We start from the raw sequence: 13,753 nt of genomic DNA on the forward strand, positions 1-13,753 counted from the left end.
GCATCACCTCTTACTCTACTTGGTAATCCAAACCTATCCACAGCATCTCTGAAAAGTTCCAAGGCAGTTGAAGATCTGTTGTTATTGCAACATCTCAAGTATGTGATGCATCTGCTGTAGCCGTCAACACAGCCATGATAAACAAGGCCCCAGTTTGCAAGTTTGTGATTGGTATTGCTTTAATGCAATTACATCAGTCCTCGATTTCACAGACAACGGTTAAGCTAGTCCTAGACTAAAATGCATATTTGAGCTGTTTTAAACTGGAAGCAATTTGTACTGACACATCTTAAAATATGTCAGTGTCATTGTTTTGTCTTAAGATACAGCAGTAATGTTTTTGTCTAGTGTACGTTTATAAAATCTACTTAAATATCCTAATTGAACTATAGCTCATAGACTTACACATCACACACAGATCGCAGGCACAGAATCATTCAGTAGCGTGGAAATGTATTGTCGACACTGTTCTGTGATTTCTCAATAAAATAGCTTATATTTCTTAGTAACTAAAACCCACAACTTTACTATTAGTAGAGAGACGCCGCCAGGTAGAATTAATTCCAACCCGGTCTCATAGGAAAGACGTACGTGTGGAAACGTTTTCGCGAGTCGCCAAAATACGTAGCAATGCGTACATATGACTGCAGTTTCCAACAGAAATGATCGCTAGAGGCAGTAAAACGGCAAACGCTTTTGATCGTTTTCATACACAGTTGCGATTACAGGGTCAGATTATGGATTAATAAAGACTCGTTTTCACGTCTCCTTGCACATTATGTTATGACTTCAAAACGCTTTTTTACCACAGTGCACAATTTATAAACGAATATATTTTGGACTTTGCACAGCTCCATGTTTCGCTTTTCTAACATAACAAGTTTGCCTGGTAGCTCAGCTGACACGGAGTTGTACTTAAGACGAGGAAGCCCTGGGTACGAATCCCGTGAAAGGCGAGTCACGGTAAGAGAGCTCAAAGAGAGATCTAAACAAGCTAAAATGGCACAATTATGGATGCTTTTTATGTCACATTTGCTTTTGTTAACACTATCGGGTAGGTTTAGGTGTAGTGTTGGTGGTACGTTATTTTAAAACGCAATGGAGTGCAAATTTCAAATCAGACTGCGGTGACTCGTATAAAAACCAACGTCATAAAAACGTACCATATTCATGTTTATCTGTTCCGGCAAAAAAAAATGAACACGCTTTTAGCGCCACTCAGTGGACATTTCACATCGAAACTGCAGTGATATGAACGTATTGGTACGTATTTTGCGACTCGCGAAAACGTTCCAACAGGTACGTTTTTCTAATGAGACTGGGTTGCAAAATTCTCTTCTTTAAAGGAACACTCCACTTTTTTTGAAAATAGGCTCATTTTCCAACTCCACTAGAGTTAAACAGTTGAGTTTTACCATTTTCGAATCCATTCAGCCGATCTCCAGGTCTGGCGGTACCACTTCTAGCATAGCTTAGCATAGTTCATTGAATCTGATTAGACCGTTAGCATCTCGTTAAAAAATGACCAAAGAGTTTCAATATTTTTCCTATTTAAAACTTGACTCTTCTGTAGTTAAATCGTGTACTAAGACCGACGGAAAATGAAAAGTTGTGATTTTCTAGGCCGATATGGCTAGGAACTATACTCTCATTCCGGTGTAATAATCAAGGAACTTTGCTGCCGTGCCGTGGGTGCAGCAGGCGCAATGATATTACGCAGCGCCTGTGACCCCCTGCTTGCACAGGGAGCGTGCCTTGCAACCATGGAGACATTTGTGAGAGACGCTGCGTAATATCATTGCGCCTGCTGCACCCATGGTTCGGCAGCAAAGTTCCTTGATCGTTACGCCGGAATGACAGATCAAGCGTACAAAGCTCAAGTTATATTATAACATATTTAAAGTTATATATATAACATATTTAAATATGTTTTTAGTACCTTTATGGATCTTGAGAGAGGAAATGTCATTGCTCCCTATGTAGGTCTCACTGAGCCATCGGATTTCAACAAAAATATCTCAATTTGCGTTCTGAAGATGAACGAAGGTCTTACGGGTGTGGAACGGCATGAGGGTGAGTAATAAATGACAGAATTTTCATTTTTGGGTTAACTAACCATTTAAGAGACTGTGCAAGCGATTTAACTTGTGCACAGACCAAGCACTGAATGGGATTGCGGGATCTACTGGAAGAACCCAACAGTGAACCCAACGACCTAAAACCGGAAAATATTCCCTGTCAGCACAGCAGACTGGGAGAGGAACTTTAGCCTTATGAATAATATAAGCACAGACAAAATGGCTATCCTACAGGTCTCAAACATATCAAACTTAATGACGATTAACACCAACGGACCCCCTACTACCAAGTTTGATCGTAGGAAGTATACAAGGACTTGGTTGAATAGCCACCTTGCTGCCTCTTCTGTGCATTCTAGACAATGCAGTGTGAAAACCCCTGCAAGTCTGTCTGGAATATACTGTAGTACGGGCGTAGACAGGCTGTTGACAAGTTTAAAAACCTGCACTGACAATAAATCTTATGTTCAAAATCAGTTATTTGTTATTTCATATTCAATATTTTTCAAATTTCATAGTATTGCACTACTTACCTACATGAAGTTAAAGGGTTAGTTCACCCAAAAATGAAAATTCTGTCATTAATTACTCACCCTCATGGCGTTCCACACCCCTAAGACCTTCGTTCATCTTCGGAACACAAATTAAGATATTTTTGATGAAATCCAAGAGCTCTCTGACCCCTCCATAGACCGCAATTTAATTGCCACTTTCAAAACCCAGAAAGGTAGTAAAGACATTGCTAAAATAATACACGTGACTACAGTGGGTCAACCTTAATGTTACGAAGCAACGAGAGTACTTTTGTGCGAAAAAAAAAAAAAAAAGATGTCTTTAGTACCTTTCTGGGTCTTTTAAGTGGTAATTAAATTGCTGTCTATTGAGGGATCAGGAACCTCTCGGATTTCATCAAAAATATCTTAATTTGTGTTCTGAAGATGGGGTTTGGAACGACATGAGGGTGAGTACTTCATGACAGAATTTTCATTTTTTGGTGAATTTCATAATGATCCTTACTCCATAAAGTCAAGCAGCAGAAGTTAAATGACAATGTGTAAATACTTCTGGCCCATTTTAGGGTTTTAAAGAAAAAGCTTGCTACAAATACTGTTATAGATTAACTGGAACTCGTCACAACACCAATCACCACAATGGTGACTTCAGAAACAACATCAGTAACACTCAGTAAAGCTAAATCTCAACTAATAATATTCTGAGAAATTATGAGTTTTAATTAATTACACTTAAATATGTATTTTATTTGCAGTTGATTTCCATCTAAGTCTGTTGCTGCAAGTCTGCTTTAGTTTGTTCTCTTTTTTTCTGAGGAAAAAAGAGAACAAATGAAAGCAGACTTGCTTTCTTGTTCTTCCTCTTTTCTTCAGTATCCAGGTAAAAATGAAGTATACTTAAATGCACTAAAAAAAAAAAAATACAAGCAGATACATTTGTAGTACATTCTTAGATTTTGTGCTAAATAAAATTGTAAAAGTTATACACTATAAATGGACTATTTAAAAGTATATTTCTATTTCAGTAGTACTTCAGTGCACTTGAAGAATTATATTAAATACTACTAATACTTAAATTGATTTTTAGTGCATTGAAATAAAGTATACTACCGCAAAAATATACAGAGGAGTTATTAGTGTATTTATTAAATGTGTGCTTTGAATGCTTTAAAAAGTAGCTCAATCTTAGAGGCTGTTTACACAACACCGTTTTCAACTAAAAAGGTAATACTCTTTAAGTGTTTTGGCCATTCATTTACACGACAATGGTGTTTTGGTGGCCTAAAAATGCAAACTTTTGAAAACGGGTTTTTCAACGCAAAGGTAATGTGTTTTCTGTGAATGTGTGAGACTTACGATTTATTAGCCGCTATAGGGAAATAATGAGAAGAATATCAAAGTGAAGTAAACTGTAAAAATAAGGTGGATAGGCATGCACGTGTGGCGCGAGTGTTCTGTAAAAGGATGCGTATGCCGGGCACGTCTTTACAAACTACTTGTCTGTGTGAAAGGGGATAGTATTGATAACGTTGTCATCTGTACAAAGAAAAAACTTTTCCGTTTTTAGTACATTGTTGTCATGTAAACGTACTATTAGTAGACTTTTATATAGTAATCCTATATTCAAATTAAATTGATTTTATAAAAAATATATTACTAATGTTCTAGTTATAAGTGCATTTTCCCAACTGTGGTACTTAAGTACACTTAATATAAATGCACTAACACTTAAATTTATTTTAAACATAGTCAGATAAAGTAAACCAAATATACATAAGTGTTTTGTAAGTGCATTACTTAAAAGTGTGCTATGAACGCTTTACATGAAATGTTAGTGGATTTTTATATTTACTATCATTCAGTCTTCTTCCTCGTACGCTTTGTTCACTCAACCATTCCGTGACAATCACCAAGTTTGCGATTCTGGGTGCGATTAATCGCGCACCCTTAATCACGATTAATCGCACACTTATCATGAAATTAAGCATACACCATTTATCTTGTTTAACACGTCCATTTTGCCATCATTGCTTATATCCAGCAAAGTAAACAATCAGATTGAAGTGTGATTTTCACAAAACTGTATTTTTCAGCTTTTTCAAGGTAAATTTAGATGTCTGTGTGTGAAAACAACCTGAATGTATTGAAATGTGTCTGTGCATAAATACAGTGTGTGATCAGTGCGTCAAGAGTGCTCATACATGATTTGTTTGCCCATCAATATAACAAACTCACATGTTCTTCTGTACGTCACCGCAATCGTCTTTACTTTGATTGCAATCCTCATCCATCACTTTCATAGCAAGAAGCTGGTTTGCTTTATCTAGCGGAGACAAGTAGTTTTCATATCATCTGGCCTTACAGTGGTGGGATGTTCCGACGTTCTGTTCAGAACACCTTCATTTGAGTCCAGCTGTGTTTGATTATACTGATTGGACTTGATTAGGAAAGCCACACACCTGTCTATATAAGACCTTACAGCTCACAGTGCATGTCAGAGCAAATGAGAATCATGAGGTCAAAGTAACTGCCTGAAGAGCTCAGAGACAGAATTGTGGCAAGGCACAGATCTGGCCAAGGTTACAAAAAAATTTCTGCTGCACTTAAGGTTCCTAAGAGCACAGTGGCCTCCATAATCCTTAAATGGAAGACGTTTGGGACGACCAGAACCCTTCCTAGAGCTGGCCGTCCGGCCAAACTGAGCTATCGGGGGAGAAGAGCCTTGGTGAGAGAGGTAAAGAAGAACCCAAAGATCACTGTGGCTGAGCTCCAGAGATGCAGTCGGGAGATGGGAGAAAGTTGTAGAAAGTCAACCATCACTGCAGCCCTCCACCAGTCGGGGCTTTATGGCAGAGTGGCCCGACGGAAGCCTCTCCTCACTGCAAGACACATGAAAGCCCGCATCGAGTTTGCTAAAGATGGTGAGAAATAAGATTCTCTGGTCTGATGAGACCAAGATAGAACTTTTTGGCCTTAATTCTAAGCGGTATGTGTGGAGAAAACCAGGCACTGCTCATCACCTGTCCAATACAGTCCCAACAGTGAAGCATGGTGGTGGCAGCATCATGCTGTGGGGGTGTTTTTCAGCTGCAGGGACAGGACGACTGGTTGCAATCGAGGGAAAGATGAATGCGGCCAAGTACAGAGATATCCTGGACGAAAACCTTCTCCAGAGTGCTCAGGACCTCAGACTGGGCTGAAGGTTTACCTTCCAACAAGACAATGACCCTAAGCACACAGCTAAAATAACAAAGGAGTGGCTTCACAACAACTCCGTGACTGTTCTTGAATGGCCCAGCCAGAGCCCTGACTTAAACCCAATTGAGCATCTCTGGAGAGACCTAAAAATGGCTGTCCACCAACGTTTACCATCCAACCTGACAGAACTGGAGAGGATCTGCAAGGAGGAATGGCAGAGGATCCCCAAATCCAGGTGTGAAAAACTTGTTGCATCTTTCCCAAAAAGACTCATGGCTGTATTAGATCAAAAGGGTGCTTCTACTAAATACTGAGCAAAGGGTCTGAATACTTAGGACCATGTGATATTTAAGTTTTTCTTTTTTTAATAAATCTGCAAAAATGTCAACAATTCTGTGTTTTTCTGTCAATATGGGGTGCTGTGTGTACATTAATGAGGGAAAAAAATTAACTTATATGATTTTAGCAAATGGCTGCAATATAACAAAGAGTGAAAAATTTAAGGGGGTCTGAATACTTTCCGTACTCACTGTAAGTGATACTTCAGACTCAAAGTACTCCGGTGATAAGAAAGTTCTTTTTATCAACTCCGCCATGCGAAAGAGATTTAAAATGAAAATGTCCATGTAAGAGTTTGGTACCTTTCTCCATTTTTCTGTCCCCGCCAGTTCTTTTCTGTTCCGGTTCATGTGAGCGCTGCAGCAGTCTAAGGCCCACCCCAAATGCTCTTATTGGTTGAGACTCGTGATGATGCCCATCCTAAGCCAGTACTGATCAACATCCCACCCCTCCTGTGACCCATGGTTTGTCTGTATGTGTATTCAGAGCTAGTGAGCAACAGACTTTCAAAATAATAATAATATAATATACAGCTATACTGTTAGTTCACCTCACATTTATCATGTCTGTTCCCCAGAAAGATTAGTTCATCTCTCGAGTCTTCGGGTCCGAGTCATTCGTTCTTTTTCATGTGACCGCTTCCTGGCTCAGTGTCTCGCAACAAATACATTACATTCGTATTAATATTGACTGTATGTTGTATTACATTTAGGAATTATCATAATTATCAAAAGATATGAGCAATAAACATTTATGTTATGCCACTATGTGCCTTCTGACCAATCTTTTTAATACAAATATTAGACCAATATGTTCAGCCTTCGTATAGGAAAATCAATTATTAGGCTATTAGCTAAAGAACAAAAAAAAAAAAAAAAAACTAAACTAAAAAAATTAAAAAAACTACACATTTGTTTGTAAGGAAGGTTGTGAATGGCTGTCACATCACGTGAAAAAAGAACGAAGGACTCAGACCCGAAAGACTTGAGAGATGAACTACTCTTTTGTATCTATGGGGCTGTGACTTGATGAACGAACGACTCAAACCCGAAAGACTCGAGAAGTGAACTAATCATTTCTGTTTCCTGTACAGAACCTATGGGATGTTGCGCAATGCGCGGTCAACACAAAATTAACTAATCACTCTCTGAGACAACTCGTTGTTCTCGAGTCATATTAAAGATTTGTTCAAAATGAACGAATCGTTCATGAACAACACAATACTAATATATATATATATATATACACACACCGATCAGGCATAACATTGTGACCACCTTCCTAATATTGTGTTGGTCCTCCTTTTATCTTTGAAAAGCTTGTATATGTGGGTTTAAGGCACGATTATAAAACACGTCAAGTGAGTAAGGCTCAACTCTTTTTACTGTGTCCACAATCAAATTTGATGAAAAAGACTATTTTATCGTGGCTCTGTTGCTTGGAATGTGGTTCCTACAAATATACGTAAGAGTAATTGCACGTGTTTCGAAAAAAATGTGAAAATATGCTTATAAATATGTAGATGTATTTTTTATGTGCTGCTACTGCTAAGATGTATAAGTATAGTTTTGTGATGCGATTAGTGTAATAATTGTATTTTTGTTTTTATTTCATTTATTTGAATGATTTCTCTGTATTGTACAGACTTGTGGACCTCAGGAAAATTAGCAACCACTTTGTGGAAGCTAATGGGGATCCAAATAAACAATAAACCAAGATGTTAGCAGCAGATCCTTTAAGCACTGTAAGTTGCGAGGTGGGCCCTCCATGGATCGGACTTATTTGTTCAGCACATCCCACAGATACTTGATTAGATTGAGATCTGGGGAATTTGGAGGCCAAGTCAACACCTCAAACTCGTTTTGCTCCTCAAACCATTCCTGAACCATTTTTGCTTTGTGGCAGAGCGCATTATCCTGCTGAAAGAGGCCACAGCCACCAGGGAATACCGTTTCCATGAAAGGGTGTACGTGGTCTGCAACAATGCTTAGGTAGGTGGTACGTGTCAAAGTAGCGTCATGGATGTCAGGACCCAAGGAACATTGGCCAAAGCATCACACTGTTTCCGCCAGCTTGCCTTTTTCCCATAGTGCATCCTGGTGCCATGTGTTCCCCAGGTAAGTGACGCACACGCACCCGGCCATCCACGTGATGTAAAAGAAAACATGATTCATCAGACCAGGCCACCTTCTTCCATTGCTCCGTAGTCCATTTCTGATGCTCACATGCCCACTGTTGGCGCTTTTGGCGTTGAACAAGGGTCAGCATGGGCACCCTGAGTGGTCTGCGGCTATGCAGCACCATACACAACAAACTGTGATGCACTGTGTATTGTGACACCTTTCTATCAGAACCAGCATTAAAGGTGCCCTAGAATTGAAAATTGAATTTACTTTGGCATAGTTGAATATTAAGAGTTCTGTACATGGAAATGACATACAGTGAGCCTCAAACACCATTGTTTCATCCTTCATATGTAAATCTCGTGCGTGAAAAACACCACGGAAAAACAGGCGAATCTCAACATAACACAGACTGTGACGGAACAGTTGGGATCATTAATATGTACGCCCCCAATATTTGCATATCCCAGCCAATGTTCAGGGCAAGGCAGTATCAACGTCTGGAGCTGCAAAAAAACAAGTATTTAAAGGTGTACACACCCCAAATCAGAGCATTTTTAATGCCATCCCAAAATAGGCAGTTAAAACATGGTATAATAAAAAAATCTATGGGGTATTTTGAGCTGAAACTTTACAGACACATTCTGGGGACACCTTAAACTTATATTACATCTTGTAAAATGTCAATTCTAGGGCACCTTTAACTTCTTGAGCAATTTGAGCTACAAAAGCTCATCTGTTGGATCCCATGACCCTGTCACTGGTTCACCACTGTTCCTTCCTTGGACCACTTTTGATAGATACTGACCACTGCAGACCGGGAACACTTCACAAGAGCTGTAGTTTTGAAAATGCTCTGACCCAGTCGTCTAGCCATCACAATTTGGCCCTTGTCAAACTCGCTCAAATCCTTGCGCTTGCCCATTTTTCCTGCTTCTAACACATCAACTTTGAGAACAAAATGTTCACTTGCTGCCTAAGTGAACATTTTGGACTTGCTGCTCCGTTTCACTTGGAAATACGTCACAACACTGGAGAAAAGTCGTTTGCAACTTCCAGTGACTTTAATGAGAGACTGCCGGTGGTTGGACCAGAGACGAGACCTGGACTATAAATTCCCCCGGATCTCGCTGGAGGTCGCTCTTACTCTTGCTCTCTCTTTGATTGCCACTCTCTTTGATGCTTGCTATGATCATTGCTCTGTGTGTCTCTCTTTGATTGATCATGTTTGCTCATGTGTTAAGCCTGTGTGGCCAGCTCTAGTGAAAATGCTGTTAGATCTCAAGTTTATATTCTAACAGAGTGCTGTTAGCCACATGTGTTGTGAGAGCCTTATGTCTTGAACTTCAGTGTTCCACTGTTCATGTTTGTAAGCCACGTGTGAAGCCGTAGGGGGTGAGTGCCTTATTTATTTTTGTAGGCCACTCGGCCATTACCTTTTTCTCCTGTTTTTGGGTAGTCAAGGAGTGAGGTTATATTGTTGTATTTTGGTTTCTTTATTTTGATGCACAGGGAAGTTAATTTCTTTAATGGGAAGTTAGAGTGTTGTTTGTTTATTGTTTTGGCATTTGCTCACTCCTGATAATTTGCTTCAGTTTCTTTTATTTGTGTTTTTTTTTTTTTTTTTTTTTGTTATATTGTTTGTACTCTCAAACTGCTAACACACTAAAAGACTGATCAAAAGATCAACTAAGAAAATAAAAATGAGTATTTAAACGGCCATTCATTGTTGTGTCATTTATGTTGCGGTCCTGACCTAGACCAGGCCGTAACAATATATATATATATATATATATATATATATAAAACGGTGTACACTTAACACTAGTGATTTTGCTGTGAAAGAGTGGCTTATAAGATGTTGAGATCCATATCTTCACACTTAAGGCTTTTGCACCGGAGAAACCTTTTCATGGTTCCTAGAACCGTTGGCTGAAGTACCCGGATTTTGCCATGTTCGCACTGCAGGAACTAGGAACGAGTTTTAGTTGTAGGAACTTCTTTTGGGGAAGTTTGGGGAAGACTGTTTTCTCCTACTTCAAAGTAGGGTCTAAACCAGCACTATAGGAACTATCAGTGACATAAGTGTACGTCGATATGTCAATCACTGGCACCCGGCATTTTTAAAAAATCAGTGGAAACATATTTACTTCACGAACATGGAAAACAGCGATAACGGAATTTACCTGTTGTCTGCAGGTTTGTGTTATTTTCTCAGCCTCGATGATATATAATACTGAAAGTTTACATCTCCTGATACTTAATGATATTTTATTAACAAAGTCCACGAGGAACACGTTAAAATTACCTAACCAGTCAACAAGAGATAAGGCCTATATACATAGTCACCTCACTTACGTTCACTGACAGATTTCTACATCCCTACACTACCCCATCTCCTCACACTCGCCTGGTTACTATCCTAACCAGAAATACTGGGGGAGTACTCTGTTTTCAGGTCAAAATTCCGAGCTCGGAGCCCTCCCCTTGGACAGCACACCAAATGCGCATAAATTTTTTCTATCTGATTATTTGTAAGTGTGAACTCGTGAAATGTTGTTTATTGCCTTCTTGAAACCTACATATATACTGAGAAAAATGCATATATAAATATCCTATTGTTATTAACTTGTCTGAATGTGGCACAACCAAACCAGAAACCCGTACTCAATGCATCCGCTTGTCAGAGAAAATGTTAACAGCAGTGTGAACTGACAGCGATACACTGCAATATACTCTTCAGAGTTTGAGTCCACACTCAAAAGTGTTGAAAGTAATTAGATAATTATGATTAACTAGGTAATGATTGACCATTAATGAAGACTCCTGATGTTATCAAGCAGAATCACCAAAGGAAAGAGTCACAATTTTATGTGATCAGTAACCATTATGGTGATCAGTGTTTGCTTTAGCTAGGCTCTTGACCCTTGACTTTTTAACTTTAGAATTTGTCTGGCTACTGTAGCTGAATTATAACAGCCAGACAAGCCAAGAGAAAATGAATATCATCATGAATAAATTTTGAGCTGAATTGTCTTCATTTTTTTTTTTTATGTGACTTTTTAGTAGCTTGTTTTGTGATGTTCGGAGTTGTTCAGAGCTATTTGTCACCATTGTTGAGATTCATACACTGATGTTTGATGTGTGTGTGTGTGAGTGTGTAAATGATAGAATACTCAATGTTTTACCAACTTCTAAAAGTCCTTGAATATTGAAAATGCCAGATCTTATGCTGTAGACTCACAGCACCGCTGTAATCAATAAGGTAAATCTAACCTAGAGATTAGGTTAATCATTACATGATGATTATGTCAAAACATAAAAAACACCTGACCACATTTTTTCTTTACTTGTCTGGCTGTTATAACTAAATTACAGCAGCCAGACAAAATTTAATGTTACAAAGTCAAGAGCCCAACTAAAGTAAACACAGATCACCATAATGGTGACTTAAAGATTGTCACTCTTTCCTTCGATGATTCTATTTGTTAACATAAAGTGTCTTCAATAATAGTTAATTATCACTCAATTAACTTTAACACTGCTTCTGTGTTAATATTAACACTTTTGAGTGTGGGCTCAAATAAGCTCTGAAGAGTGATAATTTAACACTGGGCTTTTTGCTGTGTATATATGGACTTTTAAGGTAATCAGCTAATGTGCCTTTTTTTTTTTTTTTATCTACCAACACAATAATGGTAATATTCAGACAAAAGTCTAGGAAGTCTGCTTTCCACTTCACTTTAAACTTACACACAAAAACTTCCCTATAAACACTTCCCTTTCGGGGAATCCCCACTGCCATTGTGTAAATCCATTCCACTTCGTCAAGTAGATGAGGAAATTTTATATGGACAGACCCTTGACCCCTTGGTTTTGATCTGCTCATATTTAAGCCCCGTTCCAAATGGCACACTTCATGTGCACTTGCAGACATACTGTGGCCACCGTGTACATGTGTCTGTTAAGTCCACAAAACCAGGGTGTCCCATTTGTAATATTAGAAAAAAGGTTCAGCTAAGGTGCACCCTCAATGTGCACTATTGCTGAGCCTGCACTGAAGTGATCTCCACGACAGCCTTCTACCTGACAATAAAAGTGGCAGTATGTCATAAAAGTGAGGTATTAGAAGAAGGCCATAAGATCTTAGGATTCCATTTGCGACAGGACCTTACACTTCAGGCAGCTGTAGCTACCAAAATGCAATCTGTTGTCACAGCAGCTCATGTTTAATTTACCTCCATGTAACCTGGACATAATTCTTGTAATAATTATTATTATTATTTTTTTTTTTTTGTATATGGGTCTAGGGCTGACTTGCTACACCACCGAATACAATGGAGAACAGAGCAGCAAGCTATATAAAGGAGGAAAAGGAAGAAAATATCAATTTAAATTGCTTGCAATTTGATTAAAAAAATAATACCATGTGGAAATACTTTATGTGGTCAGGGTTTTTTTTAACCCCTTAAGCCCTGAAGGAATTTTTAGTGTTGTTTTTGTGTATGAGTGATATACACAAAAGTAAAGACTCCAAAAAGATTGCAAGGAGAGTCAAAAGGCAGGTATCGTTTGATAGAAAACTTGTAAATTTTACAAACCCGATTCCAAAAAAGTTGGGACACTGTACAAATTGTGAATAAAAAAGGAATGCAATGATGTGGAAGTTTCAAATTTCAATATTTCATTCAGAATACAACATAGATGACATATCAAATGTTTAAACTGAGAAAATATATAATTTTAAGGGAAAAATTAGTTGATTTTAAATTTCATGGCATCAACACATCTCAAAAAAGTTGGGACAAGGCCATGTTTACCACTGTGTGGCATCCCCTCTTCTTTTTATAACAGTCTGCAAACGTCTGGGGACTGAGGAGACAAGTTGCTCAAGTTTAGGAATAGGAATGTTGTCCCATTCTTGTCTAATACAGGCTTCTAGTTCTAGCTCAACTGTCTTAGGTCTTCTTTGTCGCATCTTCCTCTTTATGATGCGCCAAATGTTTTCCATGGGTGAAAGATCCGGACTGCAGGCTGGCCATTTCAGTACCCGGATCCTTCTTCTACGCAGCCATGATGTTGTAATTGATGCAGTATGTGGTCTGGCATTGTCATGTTGGAAAATGCAAGGTCTTCCCTGAAAGAGTTGATGTCTGGATGGGAGCATATGTTGTTCAAGAACTTGGATATACCTTTCAGCATTGATGGTGCCTTTCCAGATGTGTAAGCTGCCCATGCCACACGCACTCATGCAACCCCATACCATCAGAGATGCAGGCTTCTGAACTGAGCGCTGATAACAACTTGGGTTTCCTTGTCTTCTTTAGTCCGGATGATATGGCGTCCAAGTTTTCCAGAAAGAACTTCAAATTTTGATTTGTCTGACCACAGAACAGTTTTCCACTTTGCCACAGTCCATTTTAAATGAGCCTTGGCCCAGAGAAAACGCCTGCGCTTCTGGATCATGTTTAGATATGGCTTCTTTTTTGACCTATAGAGTTTT

General features: G+C 38.7%; 1 protein-coding gene across 1 annotated transcript in view; it reads right to left on the reverse strand.

The window, feature by feature from the left end:
* Window positions 1-13,753, reverse strand: part of LOC127510588 (gastrula zinc finger protein XlCGF8.2DB-like) — a 445,238-nt gene that overhangs the window by 17,862 nt on the left and 413,623 nt on the right. The gene's annotated exons all lie outside the window — the stretch shown is intronic.

The sequence above is a fragment of the Ctenopharyngodon idella genome, chromosome 4 (genome assembly GCF_019924925.1).
Source record: "Ctenopharyngodon idella isolate HZGC_01 chromosome 4, HZGC01, whole genome shotgun sequence".
Taxonomy (NCBI): Eukaryota; Metazoa; Chordata; class Actinopteri; order Cypriniformes; family Xenocyprididae; genus Ctenopharyngodon; species Ctenopharyngodon idella.